Consider the following 12,187-nt stretch of genomic DNA (forward strand, 5'->3'; position numbering starts at 1 on the left):
GACTTGCGTTTTTTTACAGTGATAGCTGTGACCTGTTTTGTTGCTTGCCTTAAGATAGTTGTTTATAGAGACAAGCATCCCTTACACTTGTTTTGGCTCTGTCTGTTTTTTCTACTTTCGACCTACATTTGTAGTATTCCGTGTTTGACCTCCTCCAACCTCCCTCATTGTGCCACACACCCACGTGCACAAGAACCATCAGCGGCAAATATGTGGGCTACACAAAAGATTTTTTCTTATAGTAATGACTTTATTTCGAAATTCACATTTACAGCAACAATCAGTGGAAACCAGTTGTTCAAACACACAATACAATATGAACATTCACAGACAGGAATCTAAGCTAAAGTGAGTTTACACTGGTTTTTGTTTTGCCAAAAATTTAAAAACGGTAAACACAGGAGGAAACTGTGGGCCTGCAAATGTCTTACGTTGCTATCATAGTTACTTTAAAAACCATGTAGCTGAAGCACGAACTCGGGGAAAAGTATTTTCAGTGACAGCGTTAACCCCTTTCTGACCAAGATGCATAGAGGCAGGTTTCTAGGGGTGTAGTCCCACTGAGCTCTTCACGAAGACAAACTCAAGAAACGGGTGCAAAAACAACATGTTTCACCCCATTTTGACACGTGAGTAATTCAAACGCTTGTTCAGGATATAAACTTGTCTGAAACGTGTGTTTTCTTCAACAAAGATGAATGGAGCACATCATGTATTACGCAGGAGCACTGCCCGCAGTCCATCTTTTGCTTAAACACTTCTTAAAACTGACAAAGTAAAAGCAAAATAAAGACTTAGGAGTCATACCCCAATTTGTTTGCCATTATTTTTATGCTTGAGGGTATACACAGAATGGAAAGGATTGCATTGACATGGTGTCTCCTACAGGTTCACATCGTAGGATAACACATTCCACAGGCGCATAAAGTCCCTCAAAATTACAAAGCCACAACAGACTTAAAAAATACAGGCTTTTAACAATCAGATAGACAAACCGAGGCAGCAACGCTTAATGCATGTACACAAATCTCGGTGCAGGATGGACCCACTATGACCGACATCCCCAAACTGGCTGTAGCATTTCCCTGGAATTGAGTGGAAATCAGCACTGCATTCATTCAATAGAGAACATACTGCGGCTAAAATTACAGAACTTAGTTGTGGAGCCGTGGCATTGCTACTGTTTTTATTTTTGTGTATGGCCTATCATCGAAATGTAGATTTCGGGCAACATGAAAAGTCCAATGCAGTGTTTTTAATGTGGGATTATAGGATGCACTACCCGTTTTTCTTAGCATTTTGTGTGTTAAAAAGAATGCCCGTTTTTATTGGTAAAAAACACATTTGTTTGAACTCCCTTATTCATGAAGATAATGTCAAACCTTTCAAATACAGCCTGTAAAATCACTGGTGTGACGCTATTTCTCTAAATTACCATGCAGACTTGAAAACAAATAGGCGTGTGAAATCTCTGCTACACTTTATTTTATGAAAAAACTGCTGTGACAGAACACTTTTAGAAATGGTACATCATGAGAAAATAGAATGTGCAACAAAAAAAAAGAAAGTTGTAAGTTATCTTTAAAAAGAAATGCTCTCGTAACATCATGAGCAAATAGAATGTGCAACGAAAAAAGTTGTAATTAATCTTTAAAAATAAATGCTCTAGAGGGAATTTTACTAAATGAAATACACGTGATTAAACTCTAAGATAGTGCTCTACAAAGAAGAATGCAATACTTGTCTCGTGGAGTGCAATTCTGAGCATGCGTACTGCAGTGAGAGTCATCAAGACAATAAAGAGCTACCTGTTTAGGTAAAGCAAACAACTTCTTTTTCTAAATGCCTTGGCCAGTGCTGAAATGTCCCCGTGTGGCACTTACTCTGTGCCTTGGTGCATGCTGGCTAAATGTGGGGTGCTCAGGGGAGCTCTGAGTCTGACTCAGCATGCTTTGCCGCCATGCTAGGATTAATCAGGAGATGCTCTGGATAGGTACACGGAAGAGCGTAGTCTAGACACCAGCACTTACAATAAGTCTTTGGCAGACATTCTTTTCAACGTAGGCACAGCATTCCCACTTTTTGGGAAATTAGCAGTTAATTAACGGGAATGGCAGGTGGGCTTCTTTTCAGGTTTAAATGCCTCACCTCCTTTGATTTGCACTAAACATGACTCGAAACACATCTTCAACAAACATTCAGGAACAACTCTCACTGTATTACTTCCATCCAAAGTATTACACTTTGAGATGACCTAATGTCATGTCAGTTTGGGATGGGATTCCGGTTGACAATCCTTCTTACATGCATGCCTGCGTATCAACAGGTGTAAAGGAAACAAACAGGAGCTTGTAAGAAACAGCAGGGTTGCCTGTACAATTTTATAGTGTCCTGTTAATGCTGTTACGTAAGAGTTATGTGGCCTTCTGAAGATGAACCTTGTTTCCAGTGAGGCCTGTTTTTCGTATTGTAAGGAGTAAGCAAAAAACATACTACTTTGGTTCTAAGAAAAGACTATACGATCCCATTAGAAGCTTGCCCCGCTTTTTAAAATGGATTATTTGACATATATTAATTCCATTAAATTCCATACACCAGTATTCCGGGATGGCGCATTTTCGGAGAACCTTAAAACAAATCTGAGAATTTAGTAGTCTTTAAAACCATACGCCGAGATTAAAAACAGAATGCAAAAAACGTATAAAAATATATTTTTCCAGGGTTGTCCTATTTTACTTTTTTCAGCAGATGAGAACATTTTCAGGTTCTCAGGTTGCTTGAGTTCTAGATTTCTGAAAGAGTTTCAAGATTAAATAGTTTGTATCGACTACTGTATAATGCATCTTATTCAAAAATAACATTTTTTATGTTTGTGAATGGCACGAGTGGACAAGGGAATTATTTGTATTGTATAGAAATGTATTAAAGTAAAATGATGTACTGGGCACACAGTTATCAGCAAATGAGTGAGGGTCTACACAACTTGACTGCAGAGGAAGAAAGCCAAAGTTTGAGAAAGGGTAGTCGTTATTTAAATTGGACATTATAAAGCACCCAGCTATTATGATCATTAACAAATTACTGTTATCAGTTGCTTCCCTATGGTTGGGCAGGGCCAATCGATGCACAGAATATTTACTTGTACTTGTCTGAGAGCAGACTTCTTTTTGTTTAACCAGCAGACTGAATTCTCATTGCGGTCAGGGTGTGATATAACACACAGCCTACCAAAGCATGGAAAATGTCAATGTCCACATCTGAACTAGACTCGATGAAAGGATGTTGCTATTATTCAGCACTTCTAATCAAAACATAATCACATTTTTGCAAATGAGGGTAATCATTTGCTTAAAACTAGGATTGTACCTCAGGTCTCTGAGTTTGAGAATTGGTTCCTTAAGAACAAGGCAACACCTCACCCATGAGACATTGGGGGACACAATTATTTGTGTGGAAAAACGGGGATTTGCGCGCCATTCTGCGTGTGCGTAACCTCGTTCATCGATTCATGGAAATGGTTGTGCTGCACTTTTTCGTAACTTGCAGGGACTTTGGGTAGGCTCGGCACGTCTCTGCGAGCGGTCGGGTGCTTTGCGTGAGACACCACGTATAGCGTGGGTGAGGCCTGTGCAGAGAGCGCAGTAGGGGGCGGAACTTGAAAATGAGGAAGAAGAAGGGAAAAAGTGGGCATCATGAGGGATGGGCCGCAGGCAGATCATAGCACGCCCCCAAATGCGCACAACAAAGCGTATTCATGGATGTGACCACTCAACCTCTCGCCTGCGAAATGCTCATGCAAATCCCTCCATCCCTCCGACACCCGAAGTCAGGCGTTAAGAACACTTGCGCATAGGAATCGCAAAGCGGAGGTGGGTTTGCATGTCAGATTCAAAGGGTGCGTGCATGCAGCCGTGGATCTGATCGGACTTTTGGGGTTGCGTGTACGGAGTGTAGTGTGGTGCAGGAACGGTTTACAGTGGTTCGCACGCAGATTTTCTGAGTTTTACCCGAGTTACGATTAATCAAACGCATGTTGTCGGGGTGCCGCTAAAAGTTATGAGGGACCCGTGTAAGGGTGCCCAAGAGGCAGGCCCGCTTGCGGGGGATTCCACACACTGTTTGAAGGCTGCATCTATTCATCCGCATCTGGGGTAACACGCAAAGGTGGCTGTTCTGGCTGTTTTTGCTTTGTCTGGGGGCGTTCCGGGCGCAATTTTCATATACGGTTACTTTGCACAGAAAATTCCATGAATATGTGGGGCGTGCATTTTAATTCTGCGCACAGGCTTGCGCAGTGTCATTCCTGGCGTGCTGACTTTTTTTCGGGTACAATGCGTAGTTTTCCATGAATCGGGCCCACTATCTTCTCTATTAAAGTGCACGGCTTGCATGGGATGGAATCTAGTTTCTGATGCATATATTCAGTAGGCTCTCATTGTTGCACTTTATCAACTATTTACTTTCATCCTGGATAAGAGAGCGTAGACCCCACTGGATTCCTGTGCCAGAGGTTATCACTATGACACACATTCATTGTGCCTCTTGGATGCTATCAACATATACTATGTTCACTGGTGGGATGGTAAAGTAATGTAGCAGGAGAAAAACAGATGACACGTTTGTTTTAGTGTACACAGCGCCTCACTTGTGGATGCCAGAGATTGTTTTGAGGAACTGGAAGAAAGTCGTGACAACCAAAAGTGTGCAAGGTGAGACAAAGAGCCATTTTGAAGTGGCTCTTCTGTATGTATGTGTGCCTGGCATTAATGTAGAGCAAACGTAGCTAACAAGAAACGGAGGGCTGTACAAAAAAGGGGGCGAATAATGACTGAGCACAAAAGGCAGAGCCTGGGGACCGGGTGGGGACCGGGTGACAAGAGTGGCACAAGTGTCCAAAAGAGATGTGATGAAGTGTGTCTGCCACAAGATAGAATTCTTGTTTCCTACATTGTGAAAGATATATTAAAGCTTTCAAAAAGCTTTTTCTTAAAATAATTTATCAAAGAATTGTTTGTGGAAATTCTTTTTATTTACCTCATGTTTCAAAAAACATTCAAGATGTATGTCGCATGACTAGCTCAAATGGAACATGCTCACCATGGGAACAGTATGATGCTGTGGACATGGGTTTGATAACACTTTCAGGACAAGTCCGCCATTCGCCCTCCCAAGGTAGATACATTGAGTTTAAGTAGGTAATAATGGTGACACTGATTATTACAGCACTTAGGAGCTAGAGGAATTTGACATACAGCATTATAATAATCCTTATTGTTGATTTCATGCATGAGGTGACATAAATGGTAAGGCCACCAGTACACAAAACGGTTTGAAGGTGTTGCTATCATGAGAAAAGCGGCTATGCAGTTTCATTTCACTGGCATTATTTACTGCAGTGTAAAACAAAAATAAAAAATAAATTATGCATTACCTTAAGTTATTAAGCGATGCAAACATTAACAAAAATGCACTTGCAAAATAGTAAAATCTTTGTACAGCACTATAAAATACCCCCAAGTTTCGAATTTATTTTTAGTGTTTTCATTTTCTACCTAAAAAGCATTTCTGCATTTTTGTTCCTTTCCTTTTTTTTTCTTTTTTCCTTTATCTTCTGCTCTAAGAATGCAATGATGTAATTAATGTATTTTAAACTTTAAGAATTACGGTAAATCAGTTCTGTATTGTGTGACCCTAGGTGAAAGGTTTGATTATTTGAACCAAACGCTTCAATAAAATAAATGCTTTACTTTATGGTGCTATGCGTTTGATCTGCACAGTGTGGGAAAACTCATGCAGGGCTTTTTCAGGGTGGCCTAGCAGTTATAATATAATTAAGAAACCGGCAAGCTTTTTATTTTGTTACAAACTTCCTAAAATCCCATGGAAAAATAAAGGGACTTTTCAATTCTTTTTCTTCAAACTCTACGTTTCTTTCATCCTCAAATGATTTTCATAAAATCACTCAAGCTAGAATATAGTGAGGGCTTCCTCTTGATAAAGATGTCTTTAGTGAAGTTGTTCTACCCCAACACCCGAGTCTTACATCGATTTAAGGTGAGATCCGTTTTGTTGTTGCACGTATTAGACAGCAGAGGACATAGCTGGAGACACAAGCGTGACTAGATTCGAGCTGGGTGTTTGCAAGGGGTCCAAAAACAGTGTTGCACAGTGGGTCTGGGGGGCAGGAGGTGGTAGGAGGGGAAAGAAAAAAAGGAACCATGTACATACAGCATGTTTACAAATATACTACATTGAATTTGTATACGGTTGTCACCTTGGTGGTCCCCAAGCATATACAGACGAATCCAAATATACAACATACATAAGGGTTTGCAGAAAAGTAATACAGAACACTTTTAAACCTTTTCGGATTGATAGGAACATTTCACTTGGCCCCTTGCAGTGACAATCCCTTGTGTCCTGCAGGGAGCTTCCAAGTAACAGAGTTCCTTCCTCATAGACAAAGAGGGGACGTTTTACAGCTCTATGTACGATTTGAAATTAAACTGGGACTCCCTTCTGTGGGCAGCAGTTAAGGGGATAATTTTATAAAGATTTTACGCCTCCCCTTGGCCTGCATCTCTTAGGCTACTTAGGTGGGCCAATGCTCCATTCCAGCAGCAGAGGACATGTGCTTGCCTTCTAAGCTGATTTACTGTGGCATTTGAAAGAGAAGGCAAGTACACCCCAAGGTTCTCTATAATGAGCCTACTAACCTGGATGATCCCCTAATGTCGTAGTGTTTTTGTGACCTTTCAGGCTGATGGCAATAAAACTCCCCCCCCAAGTTTAGCACTGACTTGTGAAATATGCCTGCACCTTCCATCAACTGGCGATAGGGTCAAGTAAGACTCTAAAACTAAGGCAAGAAAGACATTGATCATGGGGTGAGTAGATGACAAAAGACAGCCTATTTTTTCCAAATAAAGCGGAATGAGCAGTACACATTTCTTTTCACTGATACTGACTTTGGCCCAGTGTTTAAAATTCATTAACTCACAAAGGATAGGCAAAATATACTTTAGGGGAAAAATTGGATTTTACTTCAGAGATTTAAGATGTCATTCGTTTTACATAGCCAATACGTCTTCTGCCTTCAAGTGCTTTCAGAAGATACAACCCAATAAACAGATCAGCAATCTTTTTCTTCAGTGCAGTGCAGAATTCTACACATAAGCGATTTCTGTCTGAGATCACAGTTTTGTTACAAAATGTCACAATGATTTCAAACATTTGTTTATTGTTTCATACAGCAATCTATTATTTATGGATAACGTTTGCAGTTCCACTCGAGGCTTAATGAAAAAGAAACATGGGCCTCAACACGAGTTCGGTGATAAGTGGATAAAGGGGCAGTAACAGAATTACTACCTCTTTTACCACTCTGCCGAATTATACTTTCCAGAAAATCAGTGCTAATTCCACCGGCGGAATTACAAATCCGGAATTACCGATCAGATCTGGCGGAATTAGCAGTGGGGCTAATTCTGTCGTCACAATATCGCCAGAAACATAAATGGTATTTCCACCTTAGTATAAGTGGAAATACAGCTGAATTACCGCTGAAAATCAGTGTAAATTCCACCCGCAGTAATTCCACTGATGGCGGAATTAATTGCCACACATTTCATAGAGGGGAACATGTTACAGGCCTTAATTATGGCAACATGCTCCAGGTGTGTCCAAGTTTCACGGCTAGGTGGCTAAACTACCCATGAAATATTACATGAATAAAACCTTGATAGAGCACAGTCTGTTAGTTTCGAAGTTACACTTTTTCTTAGTCACAAAGTCACCATCTTAACAACTTTATTTTTCACGCTACTTTGAGCTGACATAATAAACATTTAGAGTGGATACTCTACTTGTAGCTTAACCAACCACTTTCGCCCCTTCCAGGGCTTTAATCACTCACAGTAGGGGAGGGTGTACAAGTAACACTTAATATGGTGTTAAGACAGGGAAAATACTTTCTGGGAAACACACTTGGATGAGCTGAACATTGGTAAGGCATGCACTGTACTAAGCAAATTCATAGAAAGAAACGGGGCAGTTGAAGATAAAGGCACCAGTTTCAAAAGGAGGGAGCTCTTGTTTTGGGTCCATTTCTCAAGATATATACTTTAACTGAGAAAACCCAAATCAGCTCCCTTTAGTTCAAAGATTCAACTGAATATTGGGAGCACTTCAAATAAAAAGGTCCTAATAGTCAAAAATGGCAACGTCTGGCTAACATGACGATGAAAGCGTTACGAGAAGCCCAGAAACCTAAACGTGTACATTGCAGAACAGGAAGAATGTAGGAGAGGTGATAGAGAGATAGTTAAACAGCTTAGTAAAAATTGAAATACAAGTGGAAAGCATTTTAAGTACCAATACAAATGTAGGTGGATACATAAGACTTTGGGAGAGAGGCTCAAAAGTAACGTTATGAAACGTTGTTCCACTGCAAGGATAGCCAATCATGACAACCTCTGAGCAGAAATGGGGGAGATAAAACAATAGAAGACTTTAATAATGAACCCCCATCAAATATAAAGCTGCAGTACTATGAATTAGTTAGGGTGGATTCCATGTAGGTTTCTCTGTATTTAAAAATTGCTGGACGGTTGGCAGACCAGTCGAGGAAGGCAGTCCTTAACCCTGTTAAATTCTATATGTATGCTAATGTGTGGCCCTCCTTTACAGCACGTTGCTGTTGGTTGGCTTGGTTGAAGCGCCAGACTCGCTTGAACGTCAAGATGTCTTCATAATTTGTTATGGTCTTTAATGTAAGTAAGAGTTGGATTACCTCTCTCACATCTCAAATGAAAACGATTTTGATGGAAAGAGGTCTTTGATACGGGTGCCCCACCATACTCATTCTTGGATCTATCCGTGGCCTGTTGGGTGCTGTGTGGAAACAAATAACTGATTGGAAACCTTGTGTGAGCCACATTGGTAGGGAGGGAAACAAATTTAACACAGCTTCTGGCCCCTCAACAAAAAGCGACAGAAAATTGATTTATGGGGACGGAAAGGTTCCTGTCCTGCTTACTGTCATTGTATTCCACATCATAAAGAAAATATATCAGTGCATAACAACCTAACTCCCAAACTCAAAGGCAACTACACAGACATTTTGGTAAGAAACATTGGTTGGTTACAACTTCTGTCAAATGTATTGAGTAGAATAAACTTTTAGAAAGACATTTCTGGCAGTATTTGAAGGTTGGAGGATAAAGTGGTGACTCACTGGACATTTCTATCACAATACTGCTTAAATGTACTATGTTAGCAGAGGTATTTTACACTGAAAATTATAAAATTATATTTCCTTTATGGAAATCTTGCGTGATAGTGCTGAAATACTTTGGTACACTAAATACTTGACAGACACCAAAGAAAATACATTTAAAAATGTCTAATGTTATGATCAAAAGTCCAAGAATCTCCCAGATAGAGAAATGCAAATAAAACATATTTGTTTTAGAACACAAATTAAAGGGAAGGTGTGGGGCACATTTCATCACAATCTCTCTTAGTCTCCCATCCATATTTATTTTTTGGGGAATGTTATACACATTTAGCTAGGGAAAGCCTTATTCCATGTATTCTGGCATTCAAGAAGAATACATTACTTGAGTGACACAAACAAGAATCAGAGGGAAGTTGCATGACTAAGCGTAAGCGACAGTGTGGGAGTGACGGGCATAGCTGGAAATCCTTCATATTCTGCATAGGGAAGCAAAGCAAGAAAAGAGACGGTTAATTGACCTTGCAGGATTTGGCACTCAGAGTAGACTCATTAGTGTACTTCTCTATAGATTCGACGTTTACCACTATATTATAGTACCAAATGTGCGACCGCCACCATCTATTGGACTTGTTTAATTTCCAACATATAACAAGTTAAAGGTAGAATTAGCAATGGGCATGAAGGTCATATAGCATACAACAGCACAAGTCTTTTTCCAACAGTGCCCATGCTCCCCATGTCGAGCAACACATGCAGAATCTGTCAGTCCTGCAAAAAACCTCTAATTGTATCGGGTTACCCTGCACCGAAGAACAGTCATAGATAGCATACCCATTTTATTTTTTTTAAAGATATTTTTAAACAGCGTTTTCCTGTATTTTCTCTAGAAACAGCAGCCTTGTGGTATTAGTGAATTGTGGTTCTCTCAGAGACAACCAAGATTTTTGTATGCATTTGTTCAGTGGTCCATGTAGAAAGTCACTGTGAAGCCATCAGAATGCGAGCCAATAAGCATTTGGATTCATAATCTACTACCCAATGAGATATGCCCTTTGGCAGCAGTATGCCCAATCCAATCTCTGCAAGTATCCAGAAGTTACAGATTTTAGACATTTAAACATATTTCAACATGAAGGTTCCCAAGCATAAGGAGACTCTTACATTTATGAGGTCAAGTAAAAATCATCTTCTTTTAGTAGCTACTTTACCCATTGCAGAGATAAACGTAGGTTGACTGACATCTTTTAGCACAGGCAATGTGGGAGTTTGTAGCTCTCCATCTGTGTATGGACAACAACATTGCTAACTTAAGGCTTTCATTTTTTCTCCAGCATTGGATCTTTCATGGATTCACATGCTTAGAATATTCCCCGTCGTCAGGCTGGGAATCCCCGGTACATTATATAGACCCTTTCCCGTAGGAAAACTTTTTCGACGCTTATGCGTCCTATCCACCTCGTTTTGTATCATGCGTGCCCGCACCGTCAGGACGTCATGATATAAATACAGGCCCCGCCCCCGCGCTCCCTCAGATTTCAACCGTCTTTCAAAGTAGTGGGATCCTCGTGTTTACTACTAGTGAAAACTAGGTTGTTTTTTCTGTTTCGCTTCGGCGAAGTTCAAATTCTGGAGAATTATGTCTGGAAAAGCGTTATTTCGCCCGTGTGCAACATGTGGCCTCAAAAAAGTTTATGAAGGAGGCGGCCACATGGACTGTATCTACTGCCTCCACCCGCACCACACGGCGGATACATGTGAGATATGCCAGGGTTTCTCTCAAAAAACCCTTAAGGACCGTAAAAGAAGGCTGGTCGACTGGCTTAATGACGGAGCGGGTGCCTACCCGGCTTCGGAAGTTGGCTCCACGGCCTCCAGGAGCAAGTCGGAGCCTCCATCGAAAAAGGTACGGCCAGCGGAAATTCGCACTGAGGACAAGCATAAGGGAAAACATGCTGGATCTTCCTCATCACATAAAAAGCCCTCCTCCTCATCATCTAAGATGGAGAGGCTAGCGCTGTCAAAATCTTCCTCAGGGGACCGTCCCAGGTCTTCCATGAGTCGGGATGCTTCAGCCGGGAAGTCGGCATCGAAATCGACGACGAAGTCTAAGGGCTCGACGACGACTACGTGCTCGTCGACCTCGGTGTCATTGACGATGCCTATTACCGTTCAGGCAGCAGCGGTTGGGATTCCTTCGTCGACGGAGACTCAGTCTATGGCTTGGCTGCCAGAGGTCTATGACCCGATCCCCCCTGAGGTCTTACTGCAGCCAGACACGGCCTGCTCGGCGGAAGGAGAAGGCGACACGGTTCTGCAGCCATCGGATTTAGGCTTACGGCCTTCCACGTCGGCGACGACGACGATGAGTGCGAGCGGGGGTACGGTACCTATATCATCCACGCTACTGACTCCCCAGACGGTTTTGTCTCTGGATGTGCTTAATACTCTTCAGAAGCTCCTGCAACGGCTGGATACGCAGTTCCCTCAACCTGGGACGTCATCGTCACTTTTTTCTGTACCTTCCGTCGACGAGCAAACTTGTACGGCTCGCTCGACGACTAAACACCCATCGGCTCCCCAGGTGGTAAAAGATCGTCCTCGAGCTCAGGAGGAGGGTGAGTTGTCGGAGTCCGACTCTATACCGGGTGACTCGGGGTCAGACATCTCCCTGTCACCGTCGAGGGACCCAACATGGAATTCGGATGTAGAGTTAGAGTCTACGAGGAGCCAGACACAGCCATCTCCCCCGGATGATGTGGGAGCCTTCCATGCAATGATGGGAAAAGCTTGTTCCGAGTTCGGCTTGATTCCTGAGGAGCAGAAGAAAGACTGTTTCCTTTTTGACCACATGGGTCAAAGGAGAAAATCGGTATTTGCCATCCCAATCCTGGACCACGTGTGGCAAGAAGGTCTCAAGACGATGCGCCATCCGTTCTCGGAGCCAGCCAT

This window comes from Ambystoma mexicanum, chromosome 13, assembly GCF_040938575.1.
Source record: "Ambystoma mexicanum isolate Mex_15411 chromosome 13, UKY_AmexF1_1, whole genome shotgun sequence".
NCBI classification, from domain to species: Eukaryota; Metazoa; Chordata; class Amphibia; order Caudata; family Ambystomatidae; genus Ambystoma; species Ambystoma mexicanum.